This window comes from Lepidochelys kempii, chromosome 7 (genome assembly GCF_965140285.1).
Source record: "Lepidochelys kempii isolate rLepKem1 chromosome 7, rLepKem1.hap1, whole genome shotgun sequence".
Lineage (NCBI taxonomy): Eukaryota > Metazoa > Chordata > Testudines > Cheloniidae > Lepidochelys > Lepidochelys kempii.
Window position 1 is genome coordinate 68,021,657 of NC_136386.1, and position 20,113 is coordinate 68,041,769.

General features: G+C 44.4%; 1 protein-coding gene across 7 annotated transcripts in view; it reads left to right on the forward strand.

Moving 5' to 3' along the window:
• Positions 1 to 4,318: 4,318 nt before the first annotated feature.
• The window catches only part of CSGALNACT2 (chondroitin sulfate N-acetylgalactosaminyltransferase 2), a 51,602-nt gene continuing 35,807 nt past the window's right edge, over positions 4,319 to 20,113 (forward strand). For 4 of the 7 annotated variants that reach the window (XM_073353252.1, XM_073353254.1, XM_073353255.1 and 1 more), the window contains exon 1: positions 4,319 to 4,457. The gene's annotated coding sequence lies outside the window, so the exon portion shown is untranslated. Of the gene's footprint in view, positions 4,458 to 6,966; positions 7,057 to 17,636; positions 17,734 to 20,113 lie in introns of all 7 variants that reach the window. The other 3 variants (XM_073353253.1, XM_073353257.1, XM_073353256.1) reach the window with 2 other exon arrangements.

Below are 20,113 nucleotides of genomic sequence, written 5' to 3' on the forward strand. Positions count from 1 at the left end.
TAGGTAGGAAATTCTCTAACTTGATAGGATTAAGTCTCATCACAAGGAAAAAACCATTGTAAGTCAAAAGGGCACCCATCTCAGTTACCTAAATCCTATCTGTCAAGCCTTTCTCCTTGAGCAGGAAAAACCTACATCTTGTATATTTTCCCTACATGCTGCCTCTCATCTTTAGCTAACCAGATGCTAATGGAACAGAGCAGCAGACTAGAAGGGAGAGCAAAGATTAAAACAGACAAGGAGAAGCGAAGGAGTTCTTAGTACACATGGAGATTGTAACCGAGTAGATTCCCCTTGCTGGGCTAGAGGCCTGAGGCCACCCCAGTTATTAAGGAGACACACCCGATTCCCCTATAAAAAGTAGCAGGACACTGCAGAAAGAGGTTAGCCGGAATATGGAAGCTGCTGGGTATGAGAAGATTTCCATGCATAACCCTAGAACTTGGGGAGTGAGAGGATAGGCAGAAAAAATGCCTAGGAGTGACTTGTTCCGGGGCTAAATGAGGATCTAAGGAAACCTGTGGGGTGGTGTTGGATGAAAAGTTCCTGTGTGGAGTTTATTTAAGGAAGGAAGGTGGAAAATGGGGTAAGATTTCCATGCATAACCCTAGAACTTGGGGAGTGAGAGGATAGGCAGAAAAAATGCCTAGGAGTGACTTGTTCCGGGGCTAAATGAGGATCTAAGGAAACCTGTGGGGTGGTGTTGGATGAAAAGTTCCTGTGTGGAGTTTATTTAAGGAAGGAAGGTGGAAAATGGGGTAAGATTTCCATGCATAACCCTAGAACTTGGGGAGTGAGAGGATAGGCAGAAGAAATGCCTAGGAGTGACTTGTTCCGGGGCTAAATGAGGATCTAAGGAAACCTGTGGGGTGGTGTTGGATGAAAAGTTCCTGTGTGGAGTTTATTTAAGGAAGGAAGGTGGAAAATGGGGTAAGCTGCCTGTAGAGCAATCTCAGACTGTGTGGTGGTTAGGAGTTAGTTTGCCCCAGGACACCAGAGCTGGTGAAATTGACAAGAATGACAGCCAACAGCTGATGTAAGGAATGCGGTATCTACCGACACTGACACTGCATTGCCCTAACTATACCAACATATGTCCTATGCCTCTCGTTGAGGTGGTTTTATTATGTTGGCATAGCAGGGCAGTTACATGGGTGGGAGGAGCTTTTCAGTGTGCATACCTCCACTGTTTTAGTAATGAAAGCTGACTTTTGTCGACAAAACTATGTAGTCTATACAAGCCTTACATGCATCCTTTGCTTTATGCAGCTGAGTAGTCCCCCTGCAGTAAATGTGAAGCAATAGCCTCAAGGTTCCTTCCCCACTTTGAACTCTAGGGTACAAATGTGAGGACCTGCATGAAAACCTCCTAAGCTTACTTTTACCAGCTTAGGTTAAAACTTCCCCAAGGCACAAACTATTTTACCCTTGGTTTTCCACCTGGGTTCCTGAGAAAGCATTGTTTGGAAACATCTTTCCCCCCAAAAATCCTCCCAACCCTTGCACCCTACTTCTTGGGGAAGGTTTGGAAATCCTCACCAATTTGCATAGGTGACCACAGACCCAAGCCCTTGGATCTTAGAACAATGAAAAAAAGCATTCAGTTCTTGAAAAGAAACATTTTAATAGAAGAAACAGTAAAAAGAAAAGGATCACCTCTGTAAGATCAGGATGGTAAATACCTTACAGGGTAATTAGATTCAAAACATAGAGAATCCCCCTAGGCAAACCTTAGGTTACAAAAAAACACACAGACAGGAATATTCATTCTATTCAGCACAACTTATTTTCTCAGCCATTTAAAGAAATCATAATCTGACGGATATCTAGCTAGATTACTTACTAAATTCTAAGACTCCATTCCTATTCTGTCCCCGGCAAAAGCCTCACCCAGACAGACACAGACCCTTTGATGTTCTCCCTCTTCCCAGCTTTTGAAAGTATCTTGTCTCCTCATTGGTCATTTTGGTCAGGTACCAGTGAGGTTATCCTAGCTTCTTAACCCTTTACACATGAAAAGGTTTTTTCCTCTGGCCAGGAGGGATTTAAAGGTGGTTAGCCTTCCCTTTATATTTATGACAAGCCCTGTTTCAATATTGATTACATGCTGAAGTCAATGGGATTACTCGTGTTAAGTTAAGCAGGTGTGCAAATCTGTAGGATTGGGGCCTTGGTTATTTTTGTCACTTTTTGATGAACAGGTTCAGAAATAATTGACATTTGTAAATTGTCATAGATGCAGTAAAGCAGCACAATTCTATAATCTCTCCATCTGCCAAGTGGCATTGGGAGGAAATGCTGGGAGTAGTGCTTTAACGTTTTATATGCAGTGACCTTGATCCTTCAATGAGCTTCATGTTGGAGGGCGCCTATTGCTTGCAACTGTAGGGCTTTTATGTGGGCCAGATCCCTGAGTTCCTACTGAAGTCAGTGGGAGTTGAGAGCTCACAACACATCCTGGATCAAGCGCTAAATGTAGAAAAGATTAGAAACAATATATAAGTGCTTTTATAGAAATTCAAATAACACTTATCGGATCATAACAGATAAATCAGAATGCTATTGATTTAATGTTTAACAAAAGAACATACTTGTGCTTGGATGAAGTTGGGCCTTTTCTGGTTTATACATTGGCTGTGATCGCTATTGGTTATGTAGCACCCTGAGCATATGGCATATAGAACAGGTGCGTTATGCCAAAGCATAATAAATCTCTGCCTTGAATTAATATCTCTACAGTCCGGTGGATAGAGCCGATACAAGAGTATGGAGCAAACAAAGTGCTACATAGTCCTCAACAATGCAGCCTTTTCCAGGTGTTTTGGGTCTACTGTTATAATTACCAGGAAGCTTCGCATGCTTCCTGCAAGCATTAGGAGAAGTATATTGTGATTGCGTGGATGGATATGTCATCTGTCCTAAGGTACACTGAGGCTGGGTGCACTGATTCAAGTTTCAGAGGGTAGCCGTGTTAGTCTGTATCCAGAAAAACAACGAGGAGTCCAGTGGCACCTTAAAGACTAACAGATTTATTGGGCATAAGCTTTCATCGGTAAAAAACCCACTTCTGCTTAGGCTCAAATAAATTTGTTAGTCTTTAAGGTGCCACCAGACTCCTCGTTGTTTTTTATTTAAGTTCAGCTTCTTGGCTCTTATCCAGTAGGTCAGAGAACAGGGACAAACTAAATATATAGTCTAAAGCCTTGTGATAGAATTACGTTGGTGGGTAAAGACCCTGGACAGACAAGGCATAAATGAATGGCTTTGAATGCTAGATGGCATACTTAATTATGGTTATTTAGCACTTTATTAAGTATGCCAATAACAAAGAAAGCGGGGTCTCCCTTCTAGCAGAGCATCTCTGCTGTTTTCTGGGTTTCACTTCAGGTTGAAATTTCAGCCTTCCGTTATTGTATTCACCACTAAAGTTTCAAAATCAATAGGCAGCCCAAACACCAACATGCATTATTATTTATGAGATTTTGGGATTCTTCCTTTATGATTTTTGATTTCTCTGGGCTTTGGCAATACATCAGAACAATGTTTAAACCTCCACTGGATATGGGTATCTCAAAGCCTACAGGCTGGTCTCTGTGGCCATGCAGAAGCCCAGGGAAGATCTGTGCAGGTCAGGAGAGCAACCTGTTGCAATATGAACTGTCACTCTCTTTCTTCAGTTTGTCCAACGGTGCAACCAAGACCCCACACATTGCAATGCGCTGGATTTCTCTATGGTGCAATATCCTCAAGTTTCTGAGGCTGAAGGTGCCTTGCTGTGGGTGCCCTGCTGTTGTAATAGCCCCAAAGAAATAAAAGTTATTTTATGGGGGAGGGGGACCTTGTGATTACCCTGCAAGTGCCCTATCGGTGTGGCAACAGGACCTCTGCCTGCTACGTGTAAAAGGGTTTGCCGTGGGACCCCTGATCTTTGTCTGCGTGCATTGGGGGTCTGTGTGTGCAATGGGATCAGCTGACTGCCATACGCATGTGGGGGTGGGGGACCCCTGAGTACCACCGGCATGTCTAGCTGAGGGGTGCGCATGGGGCAGAACCACAAGTGACCCCCCATGTGTGGGGGGCCGGGTAGTGCAGGGGGCCGGCGCGAAGGGCTGGTGTTTGTGTTGGGTGGGGGGAGGGCGTAGGGGTTCGAAAGCCAAGTGTGGGGGAGGGGACAGAGGAACCCCTTAAACTACCCCCCAAATGCAGGGGCGGGCCCCGAATGGCCCCCGGGGCGGGGGAGGCCCCGATCCCGATGTGGCCAGGCTCAGGGAGGGACGAAGCCCCGCCTCACTCAGTGGCGGGCCGAGGGGAGGAGCGGGCCACCCGTCCCCGCCCCGTCTCCCGGGGCCGCGGCCTGCCGCTTTAAGGGGCTGCGGCTGAGCCGCCGCCTCCGGCCGGTTCCTGGCTCGCGGGAAGTGGGGCCGCTGCGCCGAGCCGGGAGGCGGCGGGACAGGCTGGTGAGTTACGCGCAGCCCCCCCCCTCCGCCCCCCCGGCCTGGCGCTCGCCTCCCGCCGGGCTCGTGCCTCGCGGGCCGCTGCTTCGCGGCCCTGCTCCTGGGCGGCTGCTTCACCCGTCCCGTCCCCCCGGCGCCGCTACCCCCAGCCCCCCATATCGCCCTTGTGCACCCCCATAGATCCCTGGTGCAGCTACCCCCAGCCCACCATAGCCCCCCCGGCGCCGCTACCCCCAGCCCCCCATATCGCCCTTGTGCACCCCCCTCCCCCCATGGCCCCCAATATCGCCCTTGTGCACCCCCTCTCCCCATAGTCCCCCCGGCGCCGCTACCCCCAGCCCCCCATATCGCCCTTGTGCACCCCCATAGATCCCTGGTGCAGCTACCCCCAGCCCCGCATAGCCCCCCCGGCGCCGCTACCCCCAGCCCCCCATATCGCCCTTGTGCACCCCCATAGATCCCTGGTGCAGCTACCCCCAGCCCCCCATAGCCCCCCCGGCGCCGCTACCCCCAGCCCCCCATATCGCCCTTGTGCACCCCCTCCCCCCATAGCCCCTGGTGCAACTACCCCCAGCCCCCCATATCACCCTTGTGCACCCCCCTCCCCCATAGCCCCCCCGGAGCAGCTACCCCCAGCCCCCCATATCGCCCTTGTGCACCCCCCATAGCCCCCAATATCGCCCTTGTGCACCCCCTCTCCCCATAGCCCCCCCGGCGCCGCTACCCCCAGCCCCCCATATCGCCCTTGTGCACCCCCCATAGCCCCCAATATCGCCCTTGTGCACCCCCTCTCCCCATAGCCCCCCCGGCGCCGCTACCCCCAGCCCCCCATATCGCCCTTGTGCACCCCCCATAGCCCCCAATATCGCCCTTGTGCACCCCCTCTCCCCATAGCCCCCCCGGCGCCGCTACCCCCAACCCCCCATATCGCCCTTGTGCACCCCCTCCCCCAATAGCCCCCCGGCGCAGCTACCCCCAGCCCCCCATATCGCCCTTGTGCACCCCCATAGATCCCTGGTGCAGCTACCCCCAGCCCACCATAGCCCCCCCGGCGCCGCTACCCCCAGCCCCCCATATCGCCCTTGTGCACCCCCTCCCCCCATAGCCCCTGGTGCAACTACCCCCAGCCCCCCATATCACCCTTGTGCACCCCCCTCCCCCATAGCCCCCCCGGAGCAGCTACCCCCAGCCCCCCATAGCCCCCTTGTGCACCCCCCTCCCCCCATAGACCCCCAGTGCAGCTAACCCCAGGCCCCCAATGCCTGCTTGCGCACCCCCCTCCCCCATAGCCCCCCCGGCACAGCTACCCCCAGCCCCCCCATATCGCCCTTGTGCACCCCTTCCCCCAATAGCCCCCCGGCGCAGCTACCCCCAGCCCCCCATATCGCCCTTGTGCACCCCCATAGATCCCTGGTGCAGCGATCCCTGGTGCAGCTACCCCCAGCCCCCGTAGCCCCTTTGTGCACCTCCCATAGACCCCTGCCACAGCTACCCATAGCCCCTTTATGCACCCCCCTCTCCCATAGCCCCCCTGGCGCAGCTACCCCCGGCCCCCCCCTTATGCGCCCCCCCCATAGACCCCTGGCACAGCTACCCCCAGCCGCCATAGCTCGCTTGGCACCCCCCCTTCCTATAGCTCCCCCCGGCGCAGCTACCCCCAGCCTCTCATAGCCCCCTTGTGCACTCCCCCTCCTGCTATAGCCCCCCGGCGAGCTACCCCCAGCCCCTCAAGCCCCCTTGTGCACCCCGCCCCATAGCCCCCCGGCGCAGCTACCCCCCCCAATAACCCCCCAGGCGCAGCTACCCCTCAGCCCCCCCCCATAGCTACCTTGTGCACCAGCGTCCCCCATAGCCCCCCGGCGCAGCTACCCCCAGCCCCCCATAGCCCCCTTGTGCAGCTACATCTTCTCCTCCCCCCATAGCTCCCCTGTTCTGCTACCCCGAACCCTCTGTAGCCCCCCTTGTGCAGCCACCTCCCCACATTCGCCCCATAGCTCCCTTCCCGGCGCAGGTACCCCTAGCCTCCCTTAGCCCCCTTGTACAGCTGCCCCTCCCCTCCCACAAAGCCCCCCCCCGGCTCAGCTACCCCCAACTCTCTATAGCCCCCGTGTGCAGCCACATTCACCCCACAGCCCCCTGGCACAGCGGCCCCGATCCCCTTCCCCTCATTGCCCCTTGTGCAGCTTGCCCCACATCTTTTATTTCTTTGCCAATTCTTAAAATCTGGGCACTTTTTATTTCTTTCTAACCTCCTTTCCCACTGCTCCCCTTTCTCTGATCCTTTTAAGACTTCTATTTTCTGCTCTCCCAATTCCCTCTCCTAAATCAACTTGAGGATCTAATTCCTCTCCTTTCCCCAATACAGTTGGTACTCTTAGCACATACTCCGACCCACATTTCTCTTAGTACATTTTATTGCCCCTTATCCCAGTTCCCCATGAGCCCTTTATATTTCTCTTTTCTTCCACCATTGCAATCTGCCTGTCACTTTTATTCTCTGTTTATACTCCAGCCCCTAGTCCCTTTTGTGCATCTGTCTCTCCCTCCCACCACTTCCATTCTCCTCTACAACAGCTGGGGTTTCTGCAGTGTCTTCCTCTAGGTGAGCTGTGTTTTGTTTCTTTATGAAAACCTGGCATGATCTTAGCTCTTCTGGGTCATCCTGATGTAGACTTGAATGAAAGATTTGAGGAGGTGGAGGGAAAGGGAAAAAAAGAAGACTGAGATAAATGCCTCACTACCGACAGGTTAGAAAAGCTTTCATCATGAGAATGAGGTACCTTAGGATACTGTTTTAAAATTAGTCACAAATGAAGGAATCAGCTTCCGAAACAGCAAGACTTGGTACTGCAGCTCTGTCCCTGTTGTGTGTGTGTGCGCGTTCTGAATGTCTACTCCTTCTGATGCCCATTTTTGGATTACACAGCATTAGTCTACGCTGACAGTGTTTGTGTGATGGTTCATATACTGTTGTTTCAGCAATGAAATCGGCCTTGTTTAGATAGGAGTCTCTCTTTTTCTTTAACTTTCAAGGTGCTTCTGTTTGCTAAATGTTTAGCACTGGAAGGTGGCAGAAATACAATTTCTGTGATGCAAGGGATTTTGTGTCAGATATGGAGAGGGAGGAGTGAATATTAAATGGAAGAGATTGCACTGGTAGTTTTTAATGCCAAATTAGAGAAGACTGTGTGGAGCTAAGAAACTTGTTATAGTGTGGGTTTCACCTCTCCCTCCCACAAGGGCAGCCTCACTGTAACCAGAATTGTAGTTGGCATGTCATTGAACCAATTCAGAACTGTTTCAGCTTCCTTGTGACTTGAGCTCAACTATATTTGAGTTCACTATGTATCTGTTCCACTGTATGTCTTGAGACCCCATTTTGGGACAATTGTAGCCAAGTCAGAGGATCTGGCTTAAGCACGACTAAAATCGGTAGCTTGGGGGAGAGAGTGCACCCATAACAAACCCCAAGATTTGGATAATATATCTGTGTCCTGTTCCCATTACAGATTAAACCATGTTGTAACCAGAGGATAACTGTGTTAGAACCAAGTCAGAGGATTCTTTCTATCTGTAATTTAGACAAGGTCTTGAGAAGCCATCTTATCCTTCACACGTGGATGTCTTGCATGTGTATTTAATTTTTATTTCTGGGAAAAAAAATCACTTCTCTTCCTTGTCAGAGACCTGTTCCCAGTTAACTGTTTGTTGTATGTTAGAGTACCCTTTTGGTAGCTTGGTTCTGTTCTACCACTGAACACTTTGAAATAGGAGATTATAGTCATGTGTGATTAGATATCTCTGCAGAGAGCTCTCAGCAGTCTCAGTTTATCTTGACTGCATAATCAATAAACTATGCAAGGTATTTATTTGCAATTACATTTCTCCATTTCAGTGCTGTTGGTGTGTTTTGCATTTTAATTCCATACAGTCTTCTAGGCACAAATCAGATTTACTCTTAGCTCATAGGAATTGCAAGAAAATAAAAACTGTATCTGTTTTCCCCTCAAAAGAGGGGACTGGGATGGAAAGAAATGAGGGAATCTGCAGTAATCAATCTTTTTTTGCCAGCTATGGTTTTGCTAAGTGAAGTGATGTATGAATTGTGCCAAGTAAATGGGTTTTGTTAGTGAGCACCCTACCTGCCAGTCTGTCACTAATTGACTTAAAAAAAGCCAGTCCTATTCCTGTCTGTTCATCATGTGCTTTCAATTGATGTATGATGTGTCCAGGTCAGTTCTGCAGCACACAAAAAAGGGGTTTTGAGTGTAAAATTGGAAGATAAAGCTGTTGTTAAAAGCACTTTAGTGCAGTGAAGTTGATTGGCATCTCTATTTTCAAAGAATAATTTCTAGAAACTACCTTCCTAAAATAATGTTTACTCCAGTGTCAAATTAATGTATACCTTTCTTTCAGGCTGTGGAAAGATCTGTTCATAGATTTACCCAGCAGCAGTGTGAAATTAAGACTCTGGTTAAGTTCCTTGTTGCCACCCTGTAGTTTGAAGTGGGCATAATAAAATTAAAAAAAAAAGGTAAATTTCAATCTGATGCTGACTGAGAATGCCATGAAAAACTGCAGTGAGGCCCTGGGGTGGTTATGGGAGGAGCATCCCAAAAACAAAAGGAGTAGAGGAGACCCACTTCAAATGCAGGAGGCTGGGAATCAGGTAGAGTAGCTTCCCCACCTCAACCAGCAGTGTTAGCTACTAGCTTCTACTCCTTTCCAGGAGCCCCGAGGGCAGGAGAAGACTTATTTGTCAGACATTTATTAGCCAGAAGGTAATATGAAAAATGGAGTCCCCAAGCATTGTCCAAAGACAGTAACCTGGTCGGAATCCCAACAGATGTCAAGGGACATGGGTTGGGCTTGTCAACAGGGTACTTATCCCTTGGCCTCACTTGAGGCCCCAAATCACTCATATCAGCCTATTGGTGGACAGTTGGGCAAGCCTTTCCTGACTTACCTTGGGAGTCAGTCCATTACTGTTGTGCTAGGCTATCAATAACTGGAGAACTGAGTTAGGAACATAGTAGTCTTCGGTGTTTGGTGTGTAGAATATAATCCATAAATGGAAATTGTACAACTTGTCTATTTCTAAGTGAAACCCAGGCAGATTTCAGTGATGTTTTTTCTCTAGGGTAGATAATGACTCTGTGCATTCCAGGCTTCACCCCTGCCAAACACCCCTCTCCCCCCCCCCCCCCCCCAAACAGCTCAAACCAGTAAGGCAACGCAAACTGCTTAACTTTTATGATTTGTAGCTTGAGAGAATGCCCCTCTCCTGACCTTGCTTCAATACCTTTTGAAGAGAGAATATTTCAGGTCACTAAGTTTGCTGCATGATAGTGGGAATTGCATAGCATTACACTTGCCCTTGAAACTCTCTTTGCTCTTAGAGGGGAGAATCCCTATGCTGTGTCTGGAACTTTGAAGTAGTAGAGTAAGAAGAAGATCTGAACTGCTCTCTGCCTTGGAGCTGTCAGATACTAGATGAGGATCTGAGTGGGACTGGAGTTCTGACTTTTTTCTGTTTCCACTTAGCATGTCTTTCCCCAACCCCGCAATGGCGCTGCTCTGAGCAACTGAACTTTGAGAAGGTGTGGTTGAGAACCTTGCTGCTGCTGCTCCTAGGGCTGTGAAAATGAAGCCGCTGTAGATGAAGCTGGCCCAGGGTCCCGGCCAAGAGACAGCTAACTCTTTTGGATACTGATAAAAAAAATATTCTGTGTAGATGTAGATGTCGGAAGAGAATGTTTCACTTCTATAATACCTTTTATCCTAGGATCTGAGTGCTTTACAGACTTGATTACATCAAGCTTCTAAGGTCTGTGGTGCTGGGAAATGTTATCCCTACTGTGCAGATGGAGAAACTAAACCACTGTAGTCAGGTGACTTGCCCAGGGTTACATAGCAAGTTTATAGTAGAGCAAGACTAGAATGTTACTCCTGATTCACAGTCATGTATTGCAGCCACAAGAAAACTTGCAAAAGAAACTGGTAATCAATTCAGCTAACTATAGCTATTTTATAATTAGAATAGCTACTGAAAGATGATTGGCAATAAAAACATCATTCTCTACTAGTTCTGAATTCCCGCTGGCCCCCTTTTAAGGGCAAGTGGATTTGTGGGGGAAGGAAGGTGGTTTCGGGAGATAGCTAGCACGTAGCATGTTAGTGCCCTGCATGTTGCAGGAAGCTTACTTGTGGCTTCTGGTGCAAAGGGAGAAGAACAATCAAAGAAAATGTTAGGCTCCATGCTGAGAAGTTTGGGTACTGCTTTCTATTGCATTTGTTTTAAAAATGTATACTGAGAGACTTCAAATGTTATGTTGTGTGTGGATAGACATGCAATCTAACCAGGTAGCTTAAAAGATGTCTTCACAACAGTGAATCTTCACCCCTCAGTTGCCTTTTGTATCTGACCTGAGCTGGTTGGATCTGAAAGACATGGATGCTGGAACAATTTTTATAGTGGGAGTGCCAAGAGCCATTGAACCAAACTGTAAACCCTGTATATAACAGAAACCACGTCAAGTCACAGGGCACCCCTAGTTCCAGCACCTGTGCTGAAAGGTGTTACCGGTTATGAACTAGTAATAAATTGATGGATGCAATTAAGAACTTGGTCGAAACAGGTTCATACAGCTGTTGCTACTGCTGACGCTTATTAGGTGTCGTATTGTGAATCTCAGCAAGACTAAGAATGGAGTGAACTGTCTTCTTCACTGCCACCTTCCTTAGGTCTTGTCAAGTAAAGATTGAGGCATATCAAAGAGTGCATGGGACATTTGCACTGTTGTTGCCTTGCTGTACCATATCTCTAATAAGAGTATTTCAATTTTGTATGCAATCAAGTGTCTTTCACCAGCATTAAAGTATTTTTGATTTTTTGTAATTAACTTTGATCCTTTTTGAATGGCGTTGGAATAAATTCAGTCCTATGTGATGATGAGACGAAAAAGAAATCTCATTTTCTCAGACTGAGTGGAAGCAATAGTTTTAAAAATTGCTGCTAGCACAGTGGTAAAATTATCCAACCATGTAAATCAGCAAACCATTGAACTTAACAAAACAAAATAAAAAAAACAAAAACCCTGTAGAAGGTGGCTGAGCAAATTTAACAAATAATTTAAACTTCCCCCAAATTTTGTGAATAGGGGACCACCTCTCAGTGGAAATGTTTTCTTGCCACCCACAATCAACTTCAACGCCCATCAAAATAAATTTAAATGCATTCTGCCCCTTTCTGCTTCCCAGTCACTTCCTGATTAAAATTGATTACTCCCACCGCACATAAGCAAGCTCAAGCACACCATGAGGTCGACTGCCTCTTCAGCAATCTCTCTCATTGTCCTCCCTGCAACGAGTTCCATGATCCTGGCTCCTGTATCTGCTTACCCACCTATTTCAAGGTCCGCTGTGCTCCCTCTGTTTCCAGTGATCTTGGCTATGGATCCCCTGACAGATTGCTCCAATGCAAAGGAGGCAGCTCCCTTTGGTAGCAGCTTCTTTCTGTTGTTCATATTAAATAGTACCCTGTTCTCAGGAGTGGTAGCTTCTGGGTTACAGGTAGAGAAGCCAATTTCTCTTATGGAACTGGTGGCAGCTCTGCTTCCATGTTTTTATGTCCTACCTGGAACTGTGCCCTATGGGATTAGAATCGGCAGCGGCCTTGTTCTGCTTGGGCTGTAGAGCAGAGGTTTCCAAACTAACTGATCAGGTTGTGCCAAAAAGTGGGGCGAGTTGTCAATTAAGTTACTATTTAAATTTGTGCATCCGATGAAGTGAGCTGTAGCTCACGAAAGCTTATGCTCAAATAAATTCGTTAGTCCCTAAGGTGCCACAAGTACTCCTTTTCTTTTTATTTGAATTGTGCTGCTTGCAATTTACTACTAAAGAAAATAGCTTTATTTTTATTATGTTTGAGAGGTTCAGAACAGGCACACAATGTACAAGGACAATAATGAAACAGCAAAAGCACAATGGGGGAGAAATATGCAAATTTAAGTAATTGATTCTAAAAGGTATGCAGGAATGGAAACGAAGTTAGGAAGGGGATGAGAAAATGGTTAGAATTTGCAGTGCACCCACAAAATTTTGGCAACTAATTTTAAATGTTTGTATAAATTTAACTTTTATTTCTAAAAATTCCTGACACATTTAAAAATGTAGCCAGACTATTATTCCATTGATATCCTAGCTCCAAAACACAAACAATTTATTCCTCTGGGGTACCTGGCATTGGCCACTATTGGAAAACAGGATATTGGGCCAGTGTGGCCGTTCTTATGCACTGAAACCCATTTTTGGATTGATGGTTTTGGATTCTGCCTTGTACCTAGCCTCTTAGGGTCATCTGCTCTTTAATTGCAATGAGATCATGCAAAACTATTCAACTGATGACTGAGTTTTTGTGCCAAGTGCAACAGATAGTTCCATTGTTTGTCATTATTTGATTCTGCGTAGGCATTAATCCTGGGTATGCACACAGGATATGACAAGATCAGTGTTATCAGTTGGTAACAATGTAACTAACTGGCCAATCTGAGAGTCTTCCCTCCATAGCAAATGGCTATTCTTCTCTTTCAGATCCACTCTGTTCAAGTGTCAACATATTACCTGCTTATCTGCTCTGGAAGTACATTTTGATTCTTTTGGGCCAGATTTGTATAATGGAGGGCTGCAGGTTTAAAAAAAAACTGTACAGTATTCTGAGCTGCAGTGCTCAGGAAGGAAGTGAGACTTTCTCAAAACTATGTGCTTCACGTGGCAGAGTGAGCTGTATTAGTTCATGTTTGCAGAGTACTCTGAAAGTGCAAGGTGCTCAGATAGAGCAAAGTATCAGGTCTTCAAAAATCTACTCTCCTGCTTCTTTGTGTTGACTAGTAAATCTTCCTAGGGAGAGTTAAGCCATCCAGAGCTCCAGCTATTTTTAAAAGAGAACCTTCAGATGCACTGTTGCCTTCAGACAAATGGTTCTGGAGTGCTTCTGCTTAAAGTTTATTCCTAGATTAATATGATGTTTGTCAGTTTCACTAACTATACTCAGAATCCTGTGAACAGTAATAAAACTGGCTGGCATCAATTTTTGCTGCTTGTGCTCTTTGAAAGCAGAGGAAGGATCTGGATTGAAAGGTGAGAAGGGATTCAAAAGTAGCAGAGAGCCCACCCCTCAAAGCAGCTAGGAGCCTCTGGAGTGGATGGCTGGATCGGGAAGATGGGAGAGCGGTCCCGTTCGCTTCCAGGAGCCTGAGGGAGAACATGACAGGGATTTAAACTGATGAGCACATACTAGTCAGAGGCTGATAGGAAAGATGATTCCCCAAGCATGGTCCAAAAGTAGCTCCCTGATAGGAATCCTAGCATCTTTCTCCCCTATCCTTCCGTTACTGGGGATTGAGTTTTTTCACCATGGCTTTTTATCTGGACCTCTCTGTGGAAGCATCCTCCCCCTTCTCATTTTTGTGTGAGCTGTGAAATATTAGACTTAATCCAGTCATTACTCCACTTTTTCCAAGCCCTGCTAAGTATTTTGCCACTTTGTTAGCTGATGCAAGTTCCTGTGCTTTGGTCATAGTCTAACCTGGCTCGACACACTCATTGTGAGGAAAGGCAAAAAAGTAACTCATGAGAATTGTTTAATAAGAATTTTCCCTCCCTTAGCACAGAAAGGAAAACAACAAAAGCTTAAACGGTATTAAAACAACATAAGTGATTTGCCAATTAAGTAAAAAAGAAACTTAACAGTACCTGCAACATGTTTAAGTGTATCAGGGAGTCATGACCACCCTGTCTTTTCCCTATTGCTAAGTGAGAGGGGGGCCTAGGTTAGATGGAATAAGGCTGAGGACTACTGACTTTGGTGGTGGTCAAATAATATGTAGATGACTGTGGCCTAACTTTAAAAGGTGTTGAGCATCTGTGGTTTCCATTGATTAGGAAACATCTGAGGAAGTGAGCTGTAGCTCACGAAAGCTTATGCTCTAATAAATTGGTTAGTCTCTAAGGTGCCACAAGTCCTCCTTTTCTTTTTGCGAATACAGACTAACACGGCTGTTACTCTGAAACCTGCCATTGATTAGAGAGGTTTTTTTAACATTTCAGCTTCTGCATAGGGTGCAGGGGGGGAAAACTATTGTTCAGCATTCAGCTGATCAGTGCAAAGACATGCATTCTTAGAGACTCAGATCTCTTGTTTCCATGCCTACACTGTGTACCTTATAGTGGCACAGTTGTGCTGCTACAGCCATGCTGCTGTAAGGTACGCAGTGTTGCCGCTCTTTGCTGGCAGGAGAGAGCTCTCCTGTTGACAACATAAAGCAACCCCCAAAAAGGGATGGTGGGACACTCTCCCTCTGACAAAGCACTGTTCACCACTGGTGCTTTTTGTAAAACTTTTGTCGGTTTAAAAGTGCAGTGTAGACATAGCCTTAGCTTCAGTGTAATGTTAGTCTTTAACAGCGTCACTTTATGCTCCATTACAGTATCTGAGAATGGTATTGCAGTTCTTCAAATGGAAGGGTTTTTTAGCTGTGATGAATGCTGCTCTTACAGTAGTTCTGAGATGCATTTTATCAGTGTTAAAATAATTGTTGGCATCCTGCTTTCAGGTATATTTGACACCGGAATTGACACAAGTAACTTATGCTAGCTAGGAGAAGGGTAAAATAAGCTTCCTGTAGTTGCTGTTTGCTAGATATTTTCAAGATAATGGAGAAGATGGGAGGGAAGAGCTCTATATTCGAAAGTGTGGACTGAGGAATGACTAATTAATTGAATATTGTTCAAGAGAATAATCTGTGGGAGGCAGGATATGTGAATTGATCCTGGCTATTTGATTTATAATCTTATTGTGTAAAAAATAGTTTGTTTCTTAGAATTTGCATATTAAATACCCACTGCATTTTCAAACTGGCTGAGGCTCTTCATAGCCTTCAAGCCAAATTACCACGTGGACTAAATGTGTAGAAATTACTGGAAATGGAGAACATAGCTGTTTTAGTCTTCCTCACACTTACTGTGAAACAACTATTTTAATACATTAAGTGGTGAAAGACAAAAATTTTGATATTAAATCACAGCCCCAAAGAGGATATTGCTGTGACGCTTTTTAGTAGTTTAATTGTCAACAGAGAGCCCATTTCAAAATTGTATTTAGAATACTAAAATTATTTCATAATATGAATTGATTTATTTAATGGAAATGCTTAAACTGTTGCTTTTATGACTTAGTTAAAGAGGTGGCTTGAATGCCTCAAATTAATAAAATTTCAGGCTTCATCCCAGAAGGATTAAAATAAAGTCTTAGGCAGTATAACTTTATCTTTTCAGTGCTCTACTACGTAAAGCTATAATTTTGATGGTTGTGAATTCATAATATGTCTTGGGTACTTGTCTGTCTGGCTTATACAATAGGTAGATACTGCAGAGGGATGACTCCAAAGAACTAGGAGTCAAACTTGTTAGCTCTAATCCTAGTTGTTTCGCTTTGTGAATATGAATCTCCATTTTCCCACCAGTAAAATGGGGAAAATGCTTACCTATTTCAGAGCCTGTTATGGTAATCAATTACTTCAGTGGGCCTCTTAATTGTTCAGCACAGTCTCAACTTTCATATTAAAATATATATGTGTGTGTGTGTGTATATATTGAAAATGACAGTGTAATCAGTAGTGATATTTGAGTTTGCAGGGAGCCTGTAACAATAGCTCTGAGATGTGAGCTGCTCCATTTACTTCAATGGGTGCTAACTCTAACAATGATGGTACTTTAAATGTCAACATTGTTAACTATTTTACTGCTTTTAAAGCACTTCAGGTCTTGTCTACATAGGAAAGTTTGGTAGTTACTTCAGTATAGCTATGTTGGTATAGTTAAACTGCTGCAGTCATACGGGTAGAATTATTAATGGAAATTGTTCCAGAATCAGAGTGGCTTTTTAAGGCTTAGGTTAAACCATTTCCAAAGCAACATAGGATAAACTGGAAAAAGACATTCTTGTGCCAGAATAAGGCCTGGTCTACATACCGATTTAGGCAAATAGCATTAAATAAGTGCCTTATATTGACTTAACTCTGTAAGTGTCTACACTAAAATGTGGCTTCCACCGATGTAACTTGCCCACTACACTGACTTAATAACTCCACAAGCACTTAGGTCGATGCAGTGTCAGTGTAGAAACTGCATTGCTTACATAGACTGTTGCTGCCTTTCAGAAACCATCCCCAAATGCCCCATACTGACAGTTAAATTGGTGCAAATGTTTCTGGTGAGAACACATGCCACCGACACAAGGAATGTAGTGTGGACATGCAAAAGCGTTTTAATGACTGCAGTGGCTGTACTTCAATGTAACTTAGGTCAATTTAATTCTGTAGTGTAGACTTGCCTGAGGTGTGTCTGTGTTGGGAGTTACACAAGAATAACAGTGGTTTAAATTCACATCTTAACTTACATAGGTGTACCTTTCTTATGTCGACAAGCCCCGAGGAAGTATCATACAAGGAAGATCTACATACACATTCTACTCTGACAGGTTTCAGAGTAACAGCCGTGTTAGTCTGTATTCGCAAAAAGAAAAGGAGGACTTGTGGCACCTTAGAGACTAACCAATTTATTTGGGCATAAGCTTTTGTGAGCTACATGCATCCGATGAAGTGAACTGTAGCTCACGAAAGCTTATGCTCAAATAAATTGGTTAGTCTCTAAGATGCCACAAGTACTCCTTTTCATTCTACTCTGAGTAACTGCTTATTTCAAGTAGGCCTTTACCGACACTGGAGGGAAGAGGATGGGATTCAGCGTGTGGGGGGGAGGGGGGGAGGGGGTTATGGGAGGGATGGATGATTAGTTTCACTTTGCTGAAGTGGGACTTAGTTTGCTGAAATTTGGCAAATGCAGGATTGTTATTTGTATCGTGCTACGAAGGTATGAGGTGCTTCAAGTGTTACTACTACTGCTATAGAAGCATAGTGAAAAGACCTTTTGTCAATTGAAAACTGTCATTTAGTCCTTACAAAATAGGCACTTTATCTGTCTTAAGAGTGCCAGCTTTTTCAGATCTAAACATTCAACTACATATTAATAACAATCTTTTCCTTTATCTTGTGCATTGAGTTACTTTTGTGGCAGGAAATGGGTGAGATGTGCCTGATCTGTTTTTTTTGTTTTTTTGCACAGGCGCATTACCTTTTACATGCCATACTGCATTTCTAGAAGCCTGGCTGCTGCTGTGGTCATTTCTCCCCGTCCTGCAAGATGTGTTTTAGCTATACTGGTATTCAGTCTTTCTCCTTCATATATATAAGAGAACAGAATGATCACAAATTTCACCACTTCCTGAATCAAATGGGGAACTCATGACTGCAAATTAGCTTTTCCACCGCAAGAATAGGGAAAAAGAAACAGTGGAAAGAAAGGAGAGAAAAATCTACTTTGTAATACGTATGTGGATATTTTAGGAGAAAAAAGAGGTGGATTTCGATCACAGTAAATTTTGGGGCACATAATTTGTTTTTTTTTAAGCTAGTCGGATAGTAAGGAGAATAATAGAAATGTGTTATAAGTAATGTGTTTACATATGATCTTAGAATATTTGATGTCTCATGTATTGTTTTTTCTTCTTTAATACTTGGATCTTCCAGTGTAGTAACATACCTGGAGTACGTGTTTTACTTTTTCCTGGTTATATTTAATATAGTGCCTTTATGATGCAGGAAGAGAAAAGCAACAAGTACAGCTCACCTTTTTAAAAAAACAAACAAACATGAAAATTCAGTGCATAAAATCTGTTAATGTCTGGTTAACATTTCAACTATAATGCTACAAGTCAGGAGATTTAGTTATGCTTCCCAGAGCAGCTGTAAATCTGCCACATTGTATATGTGTATTGGTGCATACCTCTTACAACATATACTCAATGTTACATGCATGCCCTGTGGATAAATGGTAGTTTCTGGGAGAACTACAATATAACTTTGCTTGATTTACAGTATCTTAAATTATCAACCATGATACTGCATTGACCTTTTTATTTTTTTTATTTTTTTTTGTGGATGCATTGAATATATAACAAGCTCAGTGTTAGGTTTAACCATATTGGTTTGAGATGATTATGGAGGGTGATTAATCTCTCAGCTGCTGAGCAACATTCCAGGAATATTTGAAAAATTTGCTCATCCCTTGCTGCCCATTGTTTACATTGTGATATGCAAGCGTAAGAATAGATGTTCTGCACACAACTGCTCCAGGGAAATGCAGCAGTAAAGAGATTGTAATATAACTCTTCAGTTACATTTTTCCTTCTCTTACTGCTGGTTTGTTACAATATGCCCTATGTTTCAAAATCTTAGTTGCACATAATTAAATTGAAGTTTTAAGCAGTCCCGTTTACTTCAATGTGACTGCTCACATGAATAAAGTCAAATACATGTCTGTTAGGAGGAGAATGTCCTTAGTGTAATTTTATGCAGCACATTTTAGGCAAATAGCAAAAGCTAATAAATAACATTCATGAAATGACACTAAAGGTTGGAGTCTGCCAATATGTAGTGTGCAGGACCATTTGGGTTATAGGCATGATCAGTGGTTATATTTATCCCCCATTTCACTCAGCTCCTTTAATATTTTGAATGAAGTCAGGCAAATATTTTTCTAAGAATCTGCTCTTACAGAATGATACTTTCTGTTTCAAGTTTACAAGAATGATACTTTCAGAAGGACTCCATCTTATTACTTGAATCTGAGAACTCAGGTTGGGGTAACAGATTAGGAATGATGTTACTGTGAGTATGGAGTAAATGAGTACACCTCATTATTACGGGGTCACATGTTGAATAGTTAATGCAGCCCTTCTTAGTGAGTGTCTTACTGTTCGGTTATTTGCAGGACCCTTGGCAAAAGTAGGTCAAATTGTTGGCTTGTCATCCTTAAGTGCCTGTTTCAAAGACATCAATTCAGATGTGACATACTGACAAAATCCCTTTGGTTCACTTCCCTTCCTTCCATAGGCTAGTAATCATACATTTTTCCCATTTGTAGTTTATACTCTGTCTTGTATGGACTACATTGGTAGGCAAAATAATTGCAACCAGATGGTGCTGCTCTGCCATCAACATCTTTACAATAGGAGGAAGAAAAGGCCCCTTTCCAAGTTTTGAGTTGGCTTTGTTTTACACTGGGTTAAAATGTGAATACAGATGAATTAATAAGTGTAGGAAAGTTTAATGGGTTTTTACTTGTATAAACATGTAATTTTTATGTAAAATGAAAACAAACAGCCAGTTAAAAATGCTTTGCACTACTACAGAGAATGTTGTAAGTCGTCATCATCAACATTAGCATCAACACAAGATGCTCAGAAGAGGCTTACATTTTACATGGCTACTTACAGTGGGGAAAATATGACCGGCTGTTGTCTGTCTTCAGACAAATGGCAGTAGAATCAACATTTTACATGTTACTTTTTGATCTTCATGCTTTTTACACCTTCTTTGAAATAAGGGTAATTACAAAATTGGCAGTGTGGGGCTTGTGCGTGTTTTTTCTGAGTTTCTTTTGGGGTCTGATCCAACCACCATTGAAGTCAATGAAAGGGATTCCCATTGATTTCAGTGGGAGCTGAATTAGACATAGATTCACAAAAGGTACTTGGGCAC